Source organism: Urocampus carinirostris, chromosome 8 (assembly GCF_059441175.1).
Source record: "Urocampus carinirostris isolate Australia breed hairy pipefish chromosome 8, RoL_Ucar_1.0, whole genome shotgun sequence".
Classification (NCBI taxonomy): Eukaryota; Metazoa; Chordata; class Actinopteri; order Syngnathiformes; family Syngnathidae; genus Urocampus; species Urocampus carinirostris.
In genome coordinates, this window is record NC_142356.1 from 20,402,093 (window position 1) to 20,423,371 (window position 21,279).

At 40.9% G+C, this 21,279-nt stretch overlaps 1 protein-coding gene across 1 annotated transcript in view; it reads right to left on the reverse strand.

The window, feature by feature from the left end:
- The window catches only part of LOC148361189 (zinc finger protein GLIS2-like), a 35,971-nt gene extending 15,433 nt beyond the window's left edge, over positions 1-20,538 (reverse strand). Inside the window, exon 1 of the mRNA XM_088341909.1 lies at positions 20,204-20,538. The gene's annotated coding sequence lies outside the window, so the exon portion shown is untranslated. The remainder of the gene's footprint in view (positions 1-20,203) is intronic.
- Between the last annotated feature and the right edge of the window lie 741 nt (positions 20,539-21,279).

The window sequence follows — 21,279 nt, forward strand, 5'->3', positions numbered from 1 at the left end:
TAACCATCACAGCGTGAGTAGGTTTTAACCATTCCCTTCATCTGGGGAGTGTCTAAAGCTCTAAATGGTAGTTTTCCATCCTTGGCCATGTGATACTCTGGAGGAGCAAAAGCGAAAAAGCAGTTCCGTGACTCAAACGGAGGAATTCTTGTTGGGGCCGAGTGACTCAAAAGCCAGTTATTTGCTTCACGGGAGGGTAATCGGCAGGAGCTGAACGGAACGGAACGTGCGAGGAAATGCGCAGCAGCTGCACTGAAAGTTGGGACAACGCACGCTTTATTTGCACCTTTTAACACCAAATCAAAGCATAAGAAGTTTTTGATGAATGGTCGAGTTTTCGTGGTGCCAAAAACTTTGACAATTATACCCTTTTTGGAGAGTCATACCTTTTTTGTGTAAGTTTTGTTCCAAAAACAATTGTCATTCAGTGTTGTGTCTAAACTTGTGTTGTCAAGCTTTTACTCAAAAGGTAATGTATTAAAGTTATATTAACTCAAAATTTACAACATTAAAGGTGCTGTAACTTGCTTCAAAGAGGCTATGCTGCTTTAACTTAAGTTAAGGCAGGTTTAATTTAAGCTTTTTAATCTTTTTTTTATTGTCAAATTCCAACATTTTTTAGGTAATATTATTGCGTTGTTCCTATCTAAATAACCCAGATTCTCGTGGGTTTCGTAGTAATATAATTTATCTCCTTTCTCAATAGTAAGTATTATAACTATTTAAAAATCAGATAGACTCTTGCCTTTTTCTTAAAAGTAAGTCAAATAGTATTTTGTTTTTGTTCAATCAAATTAGACTTTTTTTCCACCGATACGTTAAATGTATTTTCTTGTACTGTAACATTTCGGTTTATTGTATTATTTTGTTCCAAAATATTTATATTATTTCTGAAAATGTTAAGCATTTATTCCAAAAGTCTCCAAAATGCTGCTTGCGGGCATCAGGCAGCCCCCTAAAAACACTTGAGCAGATAGTGAGCAGGCTCTGAAAATAGCTCACCGGTGATGGGTCATGGTGATTTTCCTGGAAATTTGATTTCTAACTGGCAAGTTTTGGTGGTTAAACTCAACTTTCTAATAATTATAACCTGGTAATAACATAGTAACAATATACTAATAACATGCTAAGTTGTCAATTTAGAAATGCATATCAAACTGGTAGCCATTCGTACCAAAAAGTAACTAAGTAACACAAAATAGCTCTTCAAAAAGGTGGGTGACCCCTGATCCATTGTATAATAAATTTTAGTCTTTAACATATTTTTTCCTCAAATCGAAGATTTTAACAATAATTGTATTTTATTCAATATTATCTACTTATCAATTTATAGTCAAGTCCAGTCATGTTTTTTTGTGTAGCCCTTAATCAGAAGGAGTCTCAAAGGGCTGCACAGACCACATATTATTGCAAACTATGGACTATTATTACACCATCCCCTGATCTAAAACCTACATGAGGGCAAGGAAAAACTCAAAAACTCAACATGAGGTAAATTAAGAAACCTTGAGTAGGGACCACACACGAGGTAATCCCTTCTGTCATTACTATCTTTAAATGTATGATTTTTTGATAGTATTTTCAGTGTACCTTTTCCTTTCAATCATATCGTGACTCACTGTATTGAGATACACATTGTTTTTAGCTATGTGTATGTTTATGTGTGTGTCTGTGGTCCGGCCCCCGGGCTGAATCTTTGACCTGCCTGCACTACTGCATCCTTCAATCCATTCTTCTATCAGCTTTTCTATCTCTTAATAAATCTCCTGATGTGATTTTCCCGATTGATTTCTCTTCTCACAACAAACTTGGTATTGCTCCAAACAATCACAGGCGAGATCCCGGCATTTTGCAAACACAGACCGCGCTGAAGTCGGTTGCCGGCCTTCCTCACGGCCGCACCAGATTCACATTCCGTTGCTAACTTCACTGACTTCTGTCTCGTCTCTCTCACACACTGCTATTTGGAGTTATTGTGGAAGCACGCACATGTGGGACCATATGGAGGCAGGCACGCACACCGAGTGCCAGAAATCGTAGCGGCAAACTCGCAACCCCACGTGAGCATTCCCCTCTCACTCCGCCCACTCGAACCAGCGCCACCATCCAACCTCCTGTAGCTCCTTCCACCACTTTTTTTCCCTCGATGACCTTATGTTTGTGGCAGCATGCCCAGACCCTCTTATGGATCCCTCCTCTGCCTAGAAAAACACCCTCTCACGCACATACACATACTGTATGGTTGGGATTCTAAACATATGTCAGGGACCGGGGACTTTTCATCCGGGGCTAGTTAACAAACGCTGCATATGCATACAATTACCCTGAGGCACGCCCTTGAGTCGGCACGTAATGCTTGGAAAGACTGGATGACCTTGCTAACTAACAAGTTGAAAATTCGTTGTCAATGTATTTGCAGCTAGCAAGATTTGCTCACAAATTGAGAAAGCTCCTGAATTCCATAAGTGCCAACGTACCTTCGATTTTTGCAGTTTGTTCTCTGATCAGTTTTTTCTTTTTTGGTGCTGCGGTTTCTTAAATATTTGACCACTAGATGTTGCTGTACTATGTAGTGCAACCGAAAACAAGTGCTACAGGGTACAAAGAAAATAACAACTATGGAAACTCAAAGTGACCACACAGCACAAACAATAGTGCCTCTTATTTTTTTGCCCAGCCTTTCCAAATTTTTGTTTTTGGAAGTACCCAGAGCAGCAAAATGGTGGACAATCATGTGAGCCTCTGCTAGGTGAGTTTCATGTTACGTAAAACAAATTCAGATTTCTTGACCCATCATTATTTTTGAAAATTTCATTTTTATTTGATACTTCATGTATACTTGCTTCTTATTTGAAGAGACAGTGTGTAATATTTGTTCCCTGCTAGTGGTACAAAAGGAAACCTCTCATCCAGTTAAAAAATATATAATACATTGATTTAAGAAAAGATACATGAGGTATCATAACAAAGTTATTATTTATTTTTATTTTTTGGGGTCGAGAAATTTGTATTTCTTTTACACAGAAAAATCCCCACTCAGGTCTCCGCCAGGTTTGTCTGGCAGGATGCTGCTACAGTATGCACTGTGGCACTGGCCCTCGGTCGCACCAGACAACACAGTGCCATGTGGTGGTCAAATATTACACATAGGGACTTTAAATAAGTATTGTTTTTAATGAATTGTTATTTTTTATCACTAGGAGGAACTAAATAATACCCAGTGTCCTTTTAAGACTGATATTTCAATAGCAGCGCACGATGAAGCCAGAGGAGGCTGACTTTTAGGAAAAATAATAATTTTACAAATTGTACACGTTAGAGGGTCTGTGAAACAGACTTACCACATTTGATATTTAATGTTAAGGAACAATAAACATTGATAAGAAAAAAAATGAGGCAGGTTTTTTTAATAATAGCAATTACAAACTGATATGTTTTTTTTCTAGTAGGCTAAAACAAATTATCAATTTTTTAGACAGAGAATACTTCAAAAAATAATAATTGAAAGAGAAAATAGACTTTGATGAAATAAAAAAGGCACAGTCAAGTCAAGTCATGTTTATTTGTATAGCCCTGCACAGTAATAAAACATATAGTTTACAAACATAAACAGATTTTTTTCCGGTAGACTAAAACGGATTATCGAGATTTTTATTTTTTATCCGGTACGGTGAAATACAATTGCTTTAAATAATGGAATGAATTAAACTCTTTAGTAAAGACTCCTCCATATTATTGTCAGTTCTCTAATATTACATGTCTCAATTCAACAATGTTAATGCCAGCTAAATTACACATTGGCATCAAATATTAAATTGTGTTTTATTAAATTAATAAAGTATTTCCTGGTATAAAAGCGACTTTATATTTATCATTCAATACATTTAAATACTTTTTTTAAAGGGGCATTGTGTATTATTTAGAGCCTCTTAGTTGTAAAAAAAGAAAAAAGTCCATTGATCAAACAACAAACAAAGTTGATTTGAGTAATGATCAAAATTGCATGACTATTATATAACCATGCATTTCATATACAGTACTCCAAGGTTTATCTTTTTTAATTACCGATATTTTACATAACATGAGGCTCAACGAGAGGGAGCTGAGATGCTTGTCCTACATCTTGCTGGTAAGGGTACCACAAAAATCAAAAACCTTCTTAAAGGCTTTCTATCTATTTATCTACCCTGGCCACATCCCTCGAGAGGGGTGACCGACAGCAAGAAAAACACATACAAAAACAAATGAAATGAAATGATCTACATTTATACAGCGCATTTCAAGTCAAGACTTCCCAAAGAGCATTACAGTGTGCTTCACATTTCCCAATAGCGGCCGTGCCGCCATGTAAGGCGCTAACCTGCTTATTGGGGGTATTAGGGATTCAGTGTCTTACCCAAGGACACTTCGACATGTAACACGAACAAGCCGGGATTCAAAGTGGGATCCCTTGAGGAGCCGGGATTTGAACTGTAATCTCTTGATCCCAAGACGAGCGCTCTACCTCTGAGCCACTGCCGTCCAAACAAAAAAAATAAAAAAGGGAAAAAGTAGCAAAAAACACACACATACATTTTTGGACCATGGCCAACCCAAATGCCAAACCACCCAAACAAGTTAAGCACCTCGGCACCCAAGTTGGTCATGCTTTCGTCCCTCCAGTAGGAACGGGACACAAGGAAGCGGCCATGTCACACGCTTGCTTAGTTCCACTTCTACTCCAGTTCTGTCTTTCAGAATTTCATTTCTCAATCTATCCAATCTCGTTTCAAACATACTCCCAAACACTTCATCTCAAAAACATTTCATTTTCTTCTCAAAATCCTCTTAAAGGCTAGGCGAGAAAAACAGAAGAAAATGGTGCACTTTGGTCACTTTGAGTTTCCATAGTTAGTATCCTTCTTTGCAGCACTTGTTTCCGGTTGCACGACACAATACAGCGATATCTAATCATCAAATATTACACAGTGTCCCTTTAAGTGAATGAGTGAACCAGTTTAATCCAACATCTTGAGTTCTCTTTGAGTAAATATGCTCCTTTACCCCTCTCTGTGTACAATGTATGTGCTACATCCATACAGATGCAACATACACACAGGAAACCTTCCATGGCACCCTGATGTGGCCTCTTCCTCGCCTTCTATTTACTTTCTCGCTCGCTTTTTCTCTCTCGCTCCATCTCCCTCCTTCCTGTGGTTTTCCTCCCCTGGTTCTCCAGCACAGCATACCTCGCTTAATGCGTGCTCTGTTTTTCTCTGTACTGTCAACTTTTTCTTCTCCCGTATTTTTAATTTTCAACTTCCTTTGACTTTTTTTGTTTTTTTAACCATTAGAGGAAGGGAGGAGTCAAAAAGATGCTCCATCACTCAAATAAGGGAAGGATGTTTGCTCTTAATATAGGGGAAAGTCATCACCCTGGTTTGTCTTTAAAAGTAACAAGGGTAAAACTAAATCATCAAAGTTCGACTGTGGATAAGAAAAACAAATACACTACTTGTTTCAACTATCCATCCATCCATCCATTATGTGCACCGCTTATCCTCAGTAGGGTCACGGGGGTGCTGGAGCCCATCCCAACCATCTTAGGGCAGTCGGCAGGGGACACCCTGAACTGGTTGCCAGCCAGTTGCAGGGCACACAGGGACAGACAATTCGCTTGCTCATTCACACTTAGAAACAATTTAGACCAGCCAATTAACCTATCATGCGTGTTTTTGGAATGTGGGAGGAAACCGGAGTGCCCGGAAGAAACCCACGCAAGCACGGGGAGAACATGCAAACTCCACACAGGAGGTTTGATCTCATGACCTCAGAACTGTGCCGCACACGCGCTAACCACTGCGCCGCCGTGCTGCCCTTGTTTCAACTAAATGTTCTTTATCTGGATTTTTATTATATTCAGTATTAGTTTTTCTTGTTGGACTTTGTGTTGGATTTCTTGCTTTACTACAGCTTTTTTTTCTTTATCACATTGCCAAAAGTCCAGTGACAAATTGAAAAATAAATTCTGGAATAGGAGAGATATATTTTCAAATGCATGTAAATAGCAAAAACCAGTTTGAAAACACTTAAATAAGTAGAAACTGCCGCCATTGGAGCCCCAAAAACTACTTGCACTTTTCATTGCACTATTATTTCACAAGCATTGCATTATTATTATAGAGTAAGCCATTCTCTAAGCATTACGTTGCAAGTGTTTTTTCTGCCTTACTTCCTGAATGTCTTTTGAAATGAAATGAAAATGATCTTCATTTATATAGCGCTTTTCAAGTCAATGACTTCCCAAAGCGCTTTACATTGTGCTTCACATTTCCCAATAGCGGCCGTGATCTGTGCAGCCATGTAAGGCACTAACCTCCTTATTGGGGGTATTAGGGGTTCAGTGTCTTACCCAAGGACACTTGGGCATGTAACACGGACAAGCTGGGATTCGAACTGGGATCCCTTAAATCCTAAAACGATCGCTTTACCTCCTGAGCTACTGCCGCCCTTATCTTTTTTCTTTTTTGCATGCAATGTTTACTACATTGTTATCAACTACAATGAAGACGAATTAATTCAATACTCAGAATTTATTAACATTTTACATTTTGGGTGTAATTTTATTATCATTATTATTTTTCTCATTAATATTTTTGTATTATTTATTAGCATATATTCATTACATATTTTCAATATTCAGTGTATGGTCTAATTTTGCATTTTTAATTTTCAAACATGTTGCAAAAAAACATTAAGTTGAAAATGAACAAGACACCGGAAAATAAATAAACGGTGATGGGTTGAACTCAAAGGCATAAAGGAGACCTGTCCCCTAAATAACGTGGGATACTACTTTAATTAATCACTTAAACTTATTATAATGTCTTCTGTCATTATAACAGTCATTTGTTAGTCCAGTCTGGTAACCACTCCAGGGTGTCCCCTGCCCACTGCCCAAAAACAGCTGGGATGGGCTCCAGCAACCTCGCAACCCTACTGAGGATAAGAGTGCAGATAATGGATGGATGGATGTTGCTTACATTTTTATTTGCAGTCAGTTCTTCCCATTAAAATTTACCTCAGGGAAAAGATACTTTAATTTTTCACATTACACATATTAACAGTCCACAATTGATGCCTATTCCGAGCACTAATACACATTTCATAGTGCCCTGTTTAGGGCGATGACGCTTCATAAGACAATGCCTTACGTATTAATGCCATCTACCGTTACTCACAGAAGAAGAACCGCATTGGCAAAGCAAAGCCACGAGGGAGCAGTGTCTGTGTCATTTTTAAGCAGACTTGTGGACAAACATAGCAACTTCATAGCAATTCAAAGCATTTACAATTACTTCTTCCAAAATTTGAACACTTTTAATTCTTAAAAACACAACATTAAAATTAATTTTAAGCACCTGTACGAACCCTGGTTCCCAGTTTGACGTGATTGCAACAAACAATCTTCGTTCTACTACTTTATTTTTTTCAGACTGCATCTGTTTTTGGGATGACAAAACCGAAAAGATGGTACACTGTACTTAGTCACACAGAAAGGGATTTCAAGGATTCGGATGAAAGCTTACAAGGGAGAGAATCCTGGGATTTCCCTGACCACACAAACAAGAACAGATGAGGATGATACATTTTGGAATAGTTAGAACCAATATCAAGATTTACTGTGTGTGTCTGTGTGTGTTTAAAAGGCAGGACGACAATAGCTATGCAAATAGTGTGACATCATTGCACGGCAATATACCCTCTTTTTTGTGGTTAATTGTGTACTATTGAAAAACGGAACAATCGTCAATGTTAAACATAATTGAGAAGATAGACGAATATATTGCGTAGTTTGCATAAGACTGTGGTTGTAATTTTGTAGGGACTGTAGTTGTTTTTCAGTGCTTCAGTACTGTCATGATTACTCATTGCCCTCACCTGTGCCTGCTCGTTTGGCGCCACCTGCTGCTCGTTGCCTGATTGAGTCACCTCCTAATTAAACTCAGGACTCCAGGCACTCCCTGTCAGTCAGTCAGCGAACCTCCGCACACGCAAGGCAAGCACTTTGACTTTGGCTCCCGTCTCTCCCGTCTTCATCCATATCCCACTCTTCAGTTCCTGATTTCCCGTTTATCTTTGGCTATTGACCCGTTTTTGCCCACCGACCACGCTCTGATCTCCCCCTCCGGCTAGTAACCCGTTTTTGCCCACCGAACACGCTGTGATTTCCCGCTCCAGCTATCAACCCGTTTTGCCCATTTGACCGTGCTCCGATCTCCCACCCCGACAAATCTACTTACTTCCGCATTCCGATCCCGGGAGCTCCTTGCTCCTCCTGTCCAGTGAGCACCAGATAGCTGGTGTTTGTTTCCTCGATATCTCAATAAACTTTTGTGTGAAACATTACGCGTTTGGATCTACGATTTGTTCTGGTTCTGGCAAGTACATTTTTACAAATAAGGCTGTTCTACAATCAGTACCAAGAAATTAGATTATCGGCATATTTTTATTTATGAATTTGAAGGAAAAATATTGTGTGGGTTTAGGTATTCCTTTAAAATTCCGAGCCATTTTGTGCGACAAAAGCAAAGAGTTGTATCGGAAATTGGTATTAATGACTACTTGAGAGTATTGGTATCTAGAAAAAAGTATTGTGAATGGGTTGCTAAAGAAAGCTGAACAAACATTATAAGAGTGCCTCCCGATCCGCTGTTAAAAATTCCCAATGGTTGGTGCTCCTTAAAGGCGGAAAGTGATGCAATTTTGCCGAAACACACCGCAATCAGCACCAGGGGCTTTCATCGTCTGCGGTAGGACGGCTGTCATTGTCGATGTGGTGGGCGGAGACATATGTCAAAAGATGGGTTTTTTGAGAGGATGCAAATCATTTGGCATATTTTTGAAACTGCAATGAGGACCATTTATCAATCCTATCAGGTCACCGCTAGTAGGAATTTCCTCTCCATAACAACATTCCACCATTCCCTCTCATTACTCTGACCCTTTGACAATGTCATTGCATGAACTGTGTTGAGGCAAAACACTTTCTCTCCGTTTGTCTCTGTTTGTAGGAGAGAAAAAGCAAAGCACTGGAACGGTCATTCATTTTTTAAATAACATGACATCTCAAAAATGCAAGTCTCAGGGGAAAAATAATAAAACCCATCTGTAATTATATGTCAAGACCTCCATTCACATTGGCCTTAAATCCAGTCCCCAGAGTCAAATGACCACAGGATATTGCTAGATGGTTTGAATAATGGTGGAATGATTTACTAGAATGCATCGTATTAGCCATCTCAAGTGCAAAACTGTTACGGATTTATGAAGTATGTAGCTGCCGTTTGAAGAGATTGAGACTTGCTGCTTGTAGGTCTATAGCACAACTGACTTCAGGGTCATGATGAAAAAAAAATGAAATGATCTGCATTTATATAGCGCTTTTCAAGTCAATGACTTCCCAAAGCGCTTTACAGTGTGCTTCACATTTCCCAATAGCGGCCTTAGCCACGTAAGACACTAACCTGCTTATTGGGGGTATTAGGGATTCAGTGTCTTACCCAAGGACACTTCGACATGTAACACGGACAAGCCGGGATTCGAAGTGGGATCCCTTGATCCCAAGAGGGGCGCTCTACCTCCTGAGCTACTGCCGTCCCAGCAAGATCATTGAACCAAAGCGATGTTTTGTGGTTTGCTACTTATAAGCACGTGCAGGATAAAGGTTAGTTAATAAAAATAATAATAATGGTAATAGTAATAATAATAATAATAATAATAATAATATTGTATCAAAATCCGAGTAACATATTTTTTTTCTTTCACAATCAACAAGGTCGGGTTTCAACAAGTTGATGTTACTTTGTACAATACGAAAGGTAATATTTGACCCAAACACTGTATTTATTTAAGTGATATTTGCCATTCTTCTTTAAATTTCAGGTTATTGATTGTTGGCAAATAGAAATTATGTGCCTTGCCCTTTTGCAAGTGCAGTGTGAAATCAAGTACACTAAGAGGCCTTATCCTGATCACTTTTGACACAATACGGAAAAAACCTCTTTGTATTAATTTTTGGTATGCCTTTTGATTATTTTTAGGTTTTATGCATATAAAATCAACTCACATTGAATTGTATTTGTACAGCACTTTTCAGACAACACATTGCAGATCAAATTGCCGAAAAAAAGAAAAAATACCCTCCTTCATCCTCACCCAACAACTCTGAACTTCAAATACATAGAAACATACAATTTATGATATAAAATAAATAGATAATGAACAAACAAATCTAAAATATGGCAAGGCACAGACTAAAGGGACCCGAAGGAGTAAAGGGACCTGAAGGAGGCACATCCACCCTGATAAGGGTGGCAGCAGACGGTTGCAGGAGTCATGATGACTGATTAGTTGCACCTGTGCCCTCTCGTTTGGCGCCAGCCGCTGCGGGCTACCTGATTGGTTCCCCGTCCTACTTAAGCTCAGTACTTTGACTTGCCTGTTGTCAGTCCGTCAGCGAACCTCTGTTTCTACAAGGCAAGCACTTTGACTCTGACTCCCGTCGGTCCCGCTTGTGCCCGTTTTCCACCCGTCCGTTCCGGATTTCACCGTTTGTTTCCGGCTACGATTGTTTTTTTGACCCCGACCACGCTTTGCTGTCCCGGCCTACGACTCATTTCTGATCCCGACCACATTTTGCTATCCTGTCCCGGCTATCGACCTGTTTTTCCCGTCTTCGACACCACGATCTCCTGCTCCGGAAAATCCCCTTCCGCATTCGGAACACGTTCCGATTCTGTGAGCGCCTTGCGTCCAGCGAGCACCGGATTGCGGGCGCAGCCTTTCCTCTTTATCTCAATAAACTTGTGGTTAACGTTACGCATCTGGGTCCTAATTCCGTTCTGGTCGTGACACAGGAAAGGAGTTTAAAGGGACTGTGTGTATTATTTAGTGCCTCGTATTGGTTAAAAAAACGTTTCTTTTGTCAAAAAAAAAAAACAATATTGATTTGAATAATAAGCAAAAATACATTCACTATTGTATAAACATGCAATACAAATACTCCTAGGTTGATAACTTAGCATTTATTTTTATACAACATGAGCTTCGCCTAAAGGGAGCTGATATAATTGTCCGCTAACTTGCTGCTACAGATACTCAAAAACCTCCAAAAGGCTGGTCAAAAAACTGAGAAGTTAAATGATCTGGTTTTTTTTTTTAATAACTTTTTATTTCTCTCACACAATTCAATAAAGGCTTGAGTCACCCACCATACAGCCACAAAATGATGTGTTTTGATCACTTGACCTGACCTGACCTTAATTGCAAAGTCAGGTACAGTGGGACCTCGGTTATCGCGGTTAATGGGGACCAAAACCACCCACGATAAGTGAAAATCCGCGAAGTAGCGGCACACCTTAAAAAAATAAAATAATATATATATATAATTTTATTTTTAACAACATATATATATATATATAAATATATATATATATATATATATATACATATTCATTTATTTTTTAATTGTTATTATTTTTTAGACCCGGTTAATGGGGACCAAAACCACCTGCGAAAAGTGAAAATCTGCGAAGTAGCGACGCCCCTTCAAAAATGCTTAATTTTTTTTTTTTTTATTCTATGATTATTATTTTTTAGACCTGTGAAGCTCTGAACCCACAAACGTGGAACCACGAAGTAGCGACGCCCCTTCAAAAATGCTTAAAACATTTTTTTTTAATTTTTTTTTTATTACTTTATTTCATTTTTTTAGGCCCGCGGAGCTCTGAATCCGCGAACGTCGAAGCGCGAAGTAGCGAGGTCCCACTGTATAGGCTTCAGCACCCCTGTGAGGATAAGTGGTGCAGGCTTGTAATCAGGTGTGCCTTACAGTCCGAATTTTATGGTACATTAAATTCTTTAAGGACACCTCTAAATACACCACATTTAAATACACATACAAAAAAAATAATTAAAAACGAGAAAAACTAACTTTTAATGGAGCAAGAATTTGATGTTTTATTTTTGGACTGTTGTAAGGGGAAATGTGGGATGCAGGAAACAAAATGAGAGTTTTTACACGTTTTGACAAAATATAGTTTGTTCATAACAATGAAATGAAAAATATTATAGTATTATACAAAACTATACCTTTTCTTGGTGGACACAAGAAAGAGTCCAACAGAAACAAACTCACTAAGATTACCCGAACAGTCTCCAAAATCATAAATCTGCCCATTACAGACCTCTCACACCTCAACAATTAAGCCATTAGACGTATGGCCAGGACAATTCCTGGGGACTCCAATGATCCATTATACGGTCACTTCTGCCTGTTGCCCTCGGGCCGCAGGTACAGAACTCTGAGGTGGACGTTTCAGTTAAAGCTTAGTATGTTCTGCTTATGCTGCACTTAACTGTTTGTAATTATCTTATCCACCAATCTGCATGTGTGATGTGTATTGTTCATATTTGTCCTTGTTTTATGTTTATCTGGCAGGTCTGTGAAAACAAATCCCCCAACGAGAACAATAAAGGTCTATCTATCTTTCTATCTATCTGTCAATCTATCCATCTATCTGTCCAGCATAATGCATCGCCTTGATTTCACACCAATTTGATTTAATTTGATTTTCAAATTAACACTTGTCTTCTGTCCTTCCAGTTTTCTGGTCCTCACTTGACACCTTGACACCCTTGTGCTATTTACCTCCCGCCTACCGCCCCCTGCGTACCGCCGCCATCCAGCCAATTGGCAATGGGACAAGGTCAACAAACCGAAAGCGGTCTCTCCTCTCGGCTTTCCCTCCCTGCAATTCCTCATCAGCAGCGGAGCAACAGATCGCCCTCCAAAACACGCAGCCCACACTATCCTTTCATCCCCCGCTGCCTTTGGAGAAGCCAGGGAAAGGGGAAAGATGGTGAGGATAAAGCAGCGACAAAGGTAGAGAGATAAAAGCTCAACACAGGGAAGGTAGACAAGGTCAAGAGCAGTAAAAAAACACCTTATTGGCTTTACTCATTTTCTTTTTTGCTCTTTTGTCATCTGGACTCCCCTCTCCCTCAAGAAAAGACACCACGGCGCCTCACATTCTTGAGAGCCGAGCAGATTCACCCAATTTGTTTCCACTCCGAGAGCATGTGCCAGTAAATAATAACCAATCCCAGCTGTAGCGTCGGCTTGAGGTCTTATTATTCTGCGGGAAATCAAAGGAGGGAAACAAGCAAAAAGGCCTCCATCAAATAACCGCCTAACAAGGCGAGAAGATTCAACACATCACATGTTTTAATATGAACCGACAGCAGTTAACAGGGAATTCATCATTTCTTGTAAACCGGATTTGCGTGCACAACGGAATTGCATTGATAATGCTTGTAGAAAGCTTCCCCATTTACAAACCCATGTTTCCTTGATTTGTCATGATTACTGATTAGCACACCTGTGCCCGCTCATTTGGCGCCAGCCGCTGCGGGTTACCTGATTGGTTCCCTGTCCCTTTTTAAGCTCAATCCTTTCACTCTCCGGTTGTCAGACCGTCAACGAACCTCTGCACCCTCAAGACGTGGGTTTTGACTCCGTCCGGTTCCCTGCCTGTGTTTCCTGTCCGGTATTGTTCCCGTCTATTTTGTCCTGTTTAATATCGATCTTCGGTTTCGTTCCCGTGTAGTTTGTCCTGTTTTATTTTGATATCCAGTTTTGATATCAATCCTGTCTGTCCCGTCCTGTACGGTATCGCGCCATCTGTCCGATATCTGCTCGAGCAATTGGTATCGATCTCGTCGCCCTCTGATTTCCTGTTAATCCACGCCAGACTGCTGCCTTACGTCTTCCGCCCAACAATCGCAGAATCACTGGCATTTGGGTTAACGTGCCTGACTGCCCCAATTCCCGTAAAATAAAAGCTTGTGTAAGAAACGTCACGCATTTGGGTTCTCCTCCTGTTCCAGTTCATGACATGATTTATAACTGTCAACCTGTACGGTTTTGCCGTACAAAGTACTTTTTTATGCATTTTAAGACGAGTACGTCGTACAAGTAAATCTGTATGGAAAAACGCAAATTTGTCAATTATGGGTACCATCCGGAAAACACCGACTATCACGAAACGGCAAATCAATCAAGTCTAACGAGTTCGCCGCGGAAGCATCTATCTCTGTGTCGTTTTTTTTCTTTGCAAACGAAGCGAGCGGTTTGATGCTAATGTGCGCATGCGTCTGCCGCCTGGTGATTGCCATCATGCATCATTCCGAAGAAAAAAAATAGTGTACGATTATTTTGTATGGGAAAATACAACAGTTTGTACGGGAGGTTGACAGGTATGCATGATTGGAGTTTTCAAGTGAAAGATGACAGATATTTAGACCTTTATTTTGACACTTATTTAAAAAAAATCCCATTTCCATGTGAAATTTACCTCTGTTTGTGTTCAATTGTGCCAAGCATTCAGTTTGTTTGTTTTTCTTAGAGTGAAATTGCTGCCCTACAGTCCAAAACTAAATTCCATTGCCGGTTTGAGTTTTATCAAACATTCAGTCTTACTCCACAAACTACGGTATTTGTACTGACTGTTCTTCTTCCCAAAACTATTCTCGAAAATCATATCCAGGAAAACTGAACCTTAGTTTACTTGCCAAAACACAGAGAAGAAGGGGAAAACAGCTTCAGCCTCATCACCAATGTATAAAGCAGAGTGAATAGAGCGTGGAGGCTGTTTTCCCACTCACATCCATCTGGCGTTACATTTCAGTCTTGTTTACCATCAAGACTGCTTCTTTTCTCTTTCAGTCGTTTTGTCATAGCCTTTTTTGAGGGGAGCAATTTTTTTCCCGTATTTCCTTAAATATAGCTCTGGAAGAAAGCAACAGGCAGGCAGCGAGCAGACAGGCAGGGGGGAAGAAGGGTGGAGGGAATGAGAGTGATGGAGGGGAGGTAGGTGGCGGGAGGGTGGGGTTTGTGGAATTTTCTCTATGTTTGGTTTGGAAGAGAAGACCCCGGCTCTGCACTCTCATGAGGATAATGGAAAAAAGGGGAAAAGAAAAGGAGGGTTATGCATGTGTGTGTGCATGTTAGTGCATGGACCCTCACAGGTGGTCGCGCTTTGTGTCCACACATGTGTGTGTTTGCGGAATTGTGCAAGCATGATGGCACAGCTATGCGCACCCTAGAAGCATGTGAGCACATGTGTCTGCTTATTTACAGATGTTGGCACCGAGGCGCATGAGAGCTTTCAGTCAGGAGACGGGGAGACGAGGTGAATAAGACATTCCTGGGATGAATGGATGCAGGGAGCCAGCGGTCGCTTTGTGGTCGCATACTAAGAGGAGAAAAATGAACGTCTGGTGCAGGGCTGCGCCCAGAAACAATACCGCAGCCGAGCAGGGAGCCAAACGAAAAGCCAGAGGAAAAGCTTTGCATGTGGAGGAGAAGCAAGGGGAGACCTGCCTCCCGCTATTCTCCCCTCCCGTGGAGGACCAGCTCGCTCCTGCCCGTACTCGAGCGGGGCAAGCAATGCTTTTATGGCCCCTCTGAACCCGCTGAACTTATCATGTGCAAACAGCGAGGAGGCCAGTGATAGTCAACAGCCGGCAACACAGTGGGGTGAAATTGAGGGAAGGAAGGAGCTGCACTCTGCAACTCCGTTTTTTCAACGCTGATTTCGTTTTTTGTTGTTTTTTATACTCCAAAAACCATTGGAACCAAAATAGCTGTATTTTATAATAATTTGGTCTTGTCTTTTATTGGAACAACCCACAACTTGGATTTGACAAATTGATTTTTTGGTTTTATACATATTCCAATAAATGTTTGTTTATGCCCATTAATTTTTTTGACCAACCTATGAAGTTATTTTGTGGGGGGGTTTTCCCCCCATCATTTTTACTCAACTGCGGAAAAACAGTTGGGTTATTATTAGATTACAAAATTTGATTTGGTTCCTTTTTTGACACAACTTTTACATGTTTGACCAAATCAGGGCATTATTTCATCAAACTGTGTAAAACAGTATTATAAAAAAATAATTCATTTTTATACCTTACCATCTAAAGACAGTTAAATAGAAGCTTAACTTAATTTAACTGAAATACAAATACGTAACCCAAAAGATGATAGAAAATCCCCTCCGAAAAAGCGAGGTCGTTTTTCTCATCTGAATTGGGTTCATTTGAACAGGTTATTTTTTTCACCCCAATCTCTAAAAGCAGTTGGGTCAAATATTGGTTGGGTTAAAGAGAATACACCAAAGCATTGGTTGGATGAATGTTTTCTTATGTTTTACTGGTTTGAATGACTTGTGATCCAGTTTATTTTTTTACCCAAATGACTTTTTTCGACAGGTTTTGTATTTCCAATGTCAAAAAGGGAATAACAACCCTAAGTAAATTAAATGACCCTATAGTTTAGGTTCAAATCGATGTCCACCTACCAGCCTTCCAGTGCGAAGTTTACATGTTCTTCCCGTGCCAGCGTGGGTTTCCTCTGGGCACTCTGATTTCCTCCCACATTACAAAAATATATGTGATGAGTAAAATCTGACTCCAAATTGTCCCTAGGTGTGATTGAGCATCTGTCTCCTTGTGCCCGGCGCCAGGCTGACAACCAGTTCAGGGTGACCCCTGCCCACTGCCCAAAGATGGCTGGCCCAACGATGGGCTCCAGCACCCCAGCGGTGAGGATAAGCGGTGCAGATAATTGATGGATGTCTGTGTGTGTGTGTGTGTGTGTGTGTGTGTGTGTGACACACAATAAAAGGGAAAACGCTGCATTGATTTCTACTTTTTATTTTTTTAATTGTAACACGCTCTTATTAATATACACTAATAGTCGTATTTGTTTTTCGTAAGTGTCATTTACTAGATGACACAGTGTCAACAAGGTTTTGTTTGCATTTGGTAATGTTTGTTTTGCTACATATGCCCATGAACTGCTGCTTATTTGACAGGTAATTGTCATGATTACCGATGTGAATCACCTGTGCCCGCTCATTTAGCGCCAACCGCCGCGGGTTCTGATTGGCTCCCTGTCCCGACTTCAACCGAGTCCTGTTGTCAGTCCGTTTGCGAACCTCTGTTTATTCAAGGAAAGCCTTTTTCGACCCCCACTCCCGCCTGTCCCGTTCGTCTCCGGGTACGACCCGTTTTGATCCTGACCACGTCTACTCCCCTGTCCCGGCTTACGACCCATTTTTGAGCCTGACTACTTCTACTCTCCGGTCCTGGCTTACGACTCATTTCTGACCCCGACCACGCTTTGCTCTCCCAGTCCCGGCTACCGACAAGTTTTTCCATCCTTGACACCGCCATCGCTCACTACGGAAGATCCACTTCCGTGTCCGGATCACAATCCGAGTGTGAGAGCGACTTGCTTCCCGCGTCCAGCGAACACCAGATCGTGGGCGCAGCCCTTCCTCTTTCGTTCAATAAAATTGTGAGAAAACGTTACGCGATTGGGTCTACCCTGTGTGCTGTTCGTGACAGTAATTGAATTTTGCCAATCCTTGCTTCATCTACGGTACAAAAATCCTTACTTACTGTTAGCCTTACAGTAAAGAGGGGCGCGGTTAGTACAAGCTCACTTTCATTGGACATAGGGCTGTTTTCAACGAAAATAAAAACACAAGGTGTGTGAAGTGTTTCACTATTATTCATCCATGCATGGAATTTTGGCCGGCAGGGGGGAATCGGATGTAGAAAAGCATGAAATTCCCAGGAATGGTTTAGAATTACAGAGGGGATATGCACTATATGCCTCCCTGAAAAATTCCACTTTAAATCAATTCTGGCAACCTTACCATTGTGGCAAATGCTTCTGGACCCTAACTGTGTATATGAGGCTGCTCACTATCCCCCACCCACCCCGCAGCAGACAGCGTGGGTGGAAAGGGGCTTTTATGCAAGACGCACCCAAGAACAGGAAAAAGACTCGCGTCTGACCTTTTCCAGTCCACAGTCTGATGCAACGAGACTGCAACCTGCTGCCGTCAACAGCATGAAAAACCTCATATTTCGCTACAAAAAGAGCGCCGTCGTCACCATCATGGAGAACAAAAATCTGGCAAGGATGGTGGGGAGGAAAAAGCTCCGCCTCATGGGGCGCTGCTGGGTTGTGAAATTTAAGCGGGCCGATTTTGAGGTTGAGGGGAGTCAAGGTTGGGGACTAGACAACTTGGGGGAATTCAGGGTGGAGGCAGATATAGATGCCAAAGTGTGGGCAGATTACGTTGCATTAAATGTTTTTATCAGGACAGCCTGAAGAAAGACAGGGGAATGGATTTATGAATGTTCTAAACATCTGTTTTTGTTCCAGCTTGATTATAAGTATACTGTAACAAGGTTGTGGCACAGTGTTAACAAAACTCAACTTCTCTTACTTACTTGCCATAAGATATTGGGTCTATAGTTTTTTGGGGGACGCAGTTTCATTGTTGGACACTAGATGGTGGAACTCTCACTAGATGTGACGCTACATTAAAAACAGTAATAATAGGGAAACAATTACCTTTAGCTCAAGATTACTGAACGTTAAAGGAGCTGTACGGAATTTTGAACTTTATTACTTGCTGCCGCCATCTCCTGGCTTGTTTCATCAAAGCAGCCTCAGTCAGCTTGTTCACAATGCGTGTGCAAGTACGGGCACTGTAGTCATTTAAATGAAGTCTGTTTTTATCTTTCTTGGGATTTGGGTTGGTGTAAGGACTGTAGTTGAAGAAGCCCTCTTCTTATTTTCACAATTTTCATGCTCCTCTAACAAATAGGAAAAAAAAATTTGGGGGACAAGCCTAATGCCACTCTTCAGGACTCCAACTCATCCTCCATTCACTCAACCTAATGTGTTAAACCGTGAACGGCTTTGCTAAATCTAAAATAAACCCAGAGAGGCGCAGTCGAAAATGAAACGTAAGGGCTCTTTGAACTCAGTTGGGTACTTAATAGAGAAAATATTTCACTTTCAGCTTTTTAAGGACACCTTCAAAATCTTTTTAATTATCAATTTGGTGCTTACAAAAAAACTGTAAGATGTATCTTACACTTTACAGGTGAGATACTTTATATTGGGAAAAAAAAGATTTAGCTACCGTAAATACAATGTGGGATTGGTATAAAACACAATAATTGTCTAATTAATTGCTCCTATCTTGTCTCATTATGTTTTATGTATTCGAAATGACAATTATGTCAAGCTACCTCAGGGTGACGCTCGTGTTATGAAAAATAAATGTAAATTTCTTGACGAAGTATTTTTTAAAATGCACATTTATATGATAGTTCATCTATTTTCGGCTAATTTCTTAAATGATTCCTCTTCTAATAGGCCCTATTAAACCTTGTCCCTTTAAAGAAAATACATTTCAACCCAGAAGAAAGAAACATTTTAATAATGATATATATATATATATATATATATATATATATATATATATATATATATATATCTGAGAGTGCAAGCTTTAAACTGTGATTGAACAAAGAAAAATATTATTTGAATGTCAACTATTTTCGGTGACAACATTTCTGAAGCCAGCGCAGTGGTCAGCGTGTGTGCGGCACAGTTCTGAGGTAATGAGATCGAACCTTCCTGTGAGGAGTTTGCATGTTCTCCCGGTGCTTGCGTGGGTTTCCTCCCACATTCCCGGTTAATTGGCCAGTTCAAATTGTCCCTAGGTGTGAATGGGCGAGTGAATTGTCTCTGTGTGGCCTGCGACTGGCTGGCAACTAGTTCAGGGTGTCCCCTGCCCACTGCCCGAAGATGGCTAGGATGGGCTCCTGCACCCCCGCGACCCTACTGAGGATAAGATAATGGATGGATGAACATTTCTGGATTACATGCAAATAATGTGGATATCTGATTCTTTTTAAATTAGAAATATAAAAATATGGGGCCAAATTTGAAATCCTAATGCAATAAATAATTCTAGATTGTCCAGGATATCCCTTAAAATATTTTGACTTGCAGCACAGTACCAGATAAATAATAATACAAATCAAAATAGTCGATCAAAATAGGATTTGGGACTATTTCACGCAATAAAAGCTGTTGCTACACTCCAAAAATGACCGTAGTGACACACTGAAGTTATAGAAAAAAAATATGGACGTTTTTATGATTTGTCATTTCATGCAGTTGTTTTGAGTTCATGTCTTTGCATTTTATTAGCTTTTTCAAAACAGGCCGCAATTGTTTTGGGAGAAGGAGGTGAGTGTAGCGTGTGAGTGAGCCGTTTACCTCTAAAATGTCTTCTAGTAGGCAACCTCCTTTCGTTTCCAGATGATTTCCAGTCTTCCACCCCCCCAAAAAACCCGAATAAAATAAAATACGCAGGGGAGGCTGAACAAAAACGACAAAAAAAATCAACCACGCTGTTGCCACGTCTCTTGGAACATCACCGATTTCTTGTCTTGAGTCGGGAACGGAGAAAAAAACGATACGCAAGGGTTTTTTAAGAGGTGTGCAAGTAGTTTTCAGGGGCGAAAACCTTGTCAGATGCGGATATATATTCGATATTTGCGCGGAGGGAGAGGAAGGAGGATTTGCCGGGCGCAGGAGCGACGCTCACTTGCGACGCTGGTCAACTGAGGATCCGCTTCGGGGGGCGGTTATGAGGGAAGGACAGGCAGCCTGGGTGGAGACCAAAGCTGGGCTGGGATGGGAGGGGGGCGGGCATGTCAAAACATCTGTCCAGGGGCGGATGTAGTCATTTGGGGGCCCAAGGCAAACACCAGTCAACCAGGCCACATCCGTGAGCTGCAAACATTTCAAAGTTGTTTTTGTTCTTCACGTACGATGATACATCCATCCAGCCCCGAACCTAGGTTTACCCACCAGGGTGGGCACAATGGGCGATTCAGAGCTTTGGGGGTGTTGAGCACCCAGAGTATCTCACTGGTAAAATTGTATTTTCCAATTAACTTAAATTGACAGCTTGTGATATCTAGTGCCTCCTACTGGTACAAAAACTTAATTCAGTAAAACACAAACAAAAATTGGTTTGAATAATAGCCGGGGCGGCACAGTGGCTCGATGGTTAGTGCAAAGGTCCAAGGTTCAATTTCAGCTACCGCAGCCTCCCCCTGTGGAGTTTGCATGCTCTCCCTGTGCCTGTGTGGGTTTCCTCCGGGCACTTTGGTTTCCTCCCGCATTCCAAAAACGTGCAAGGCAGGTAATTTGGCCGGTCTAAATTGTCCCTAGGTGTTAATGAATGAGTGGATGGTTGTACGTATGTCTCTGTGTGCCTTGCGACTGGCTGGCAACCAGTTCAGGGTGTCCCCTGCCTACTGCCCGAAGATAACTGAGATGGGCTC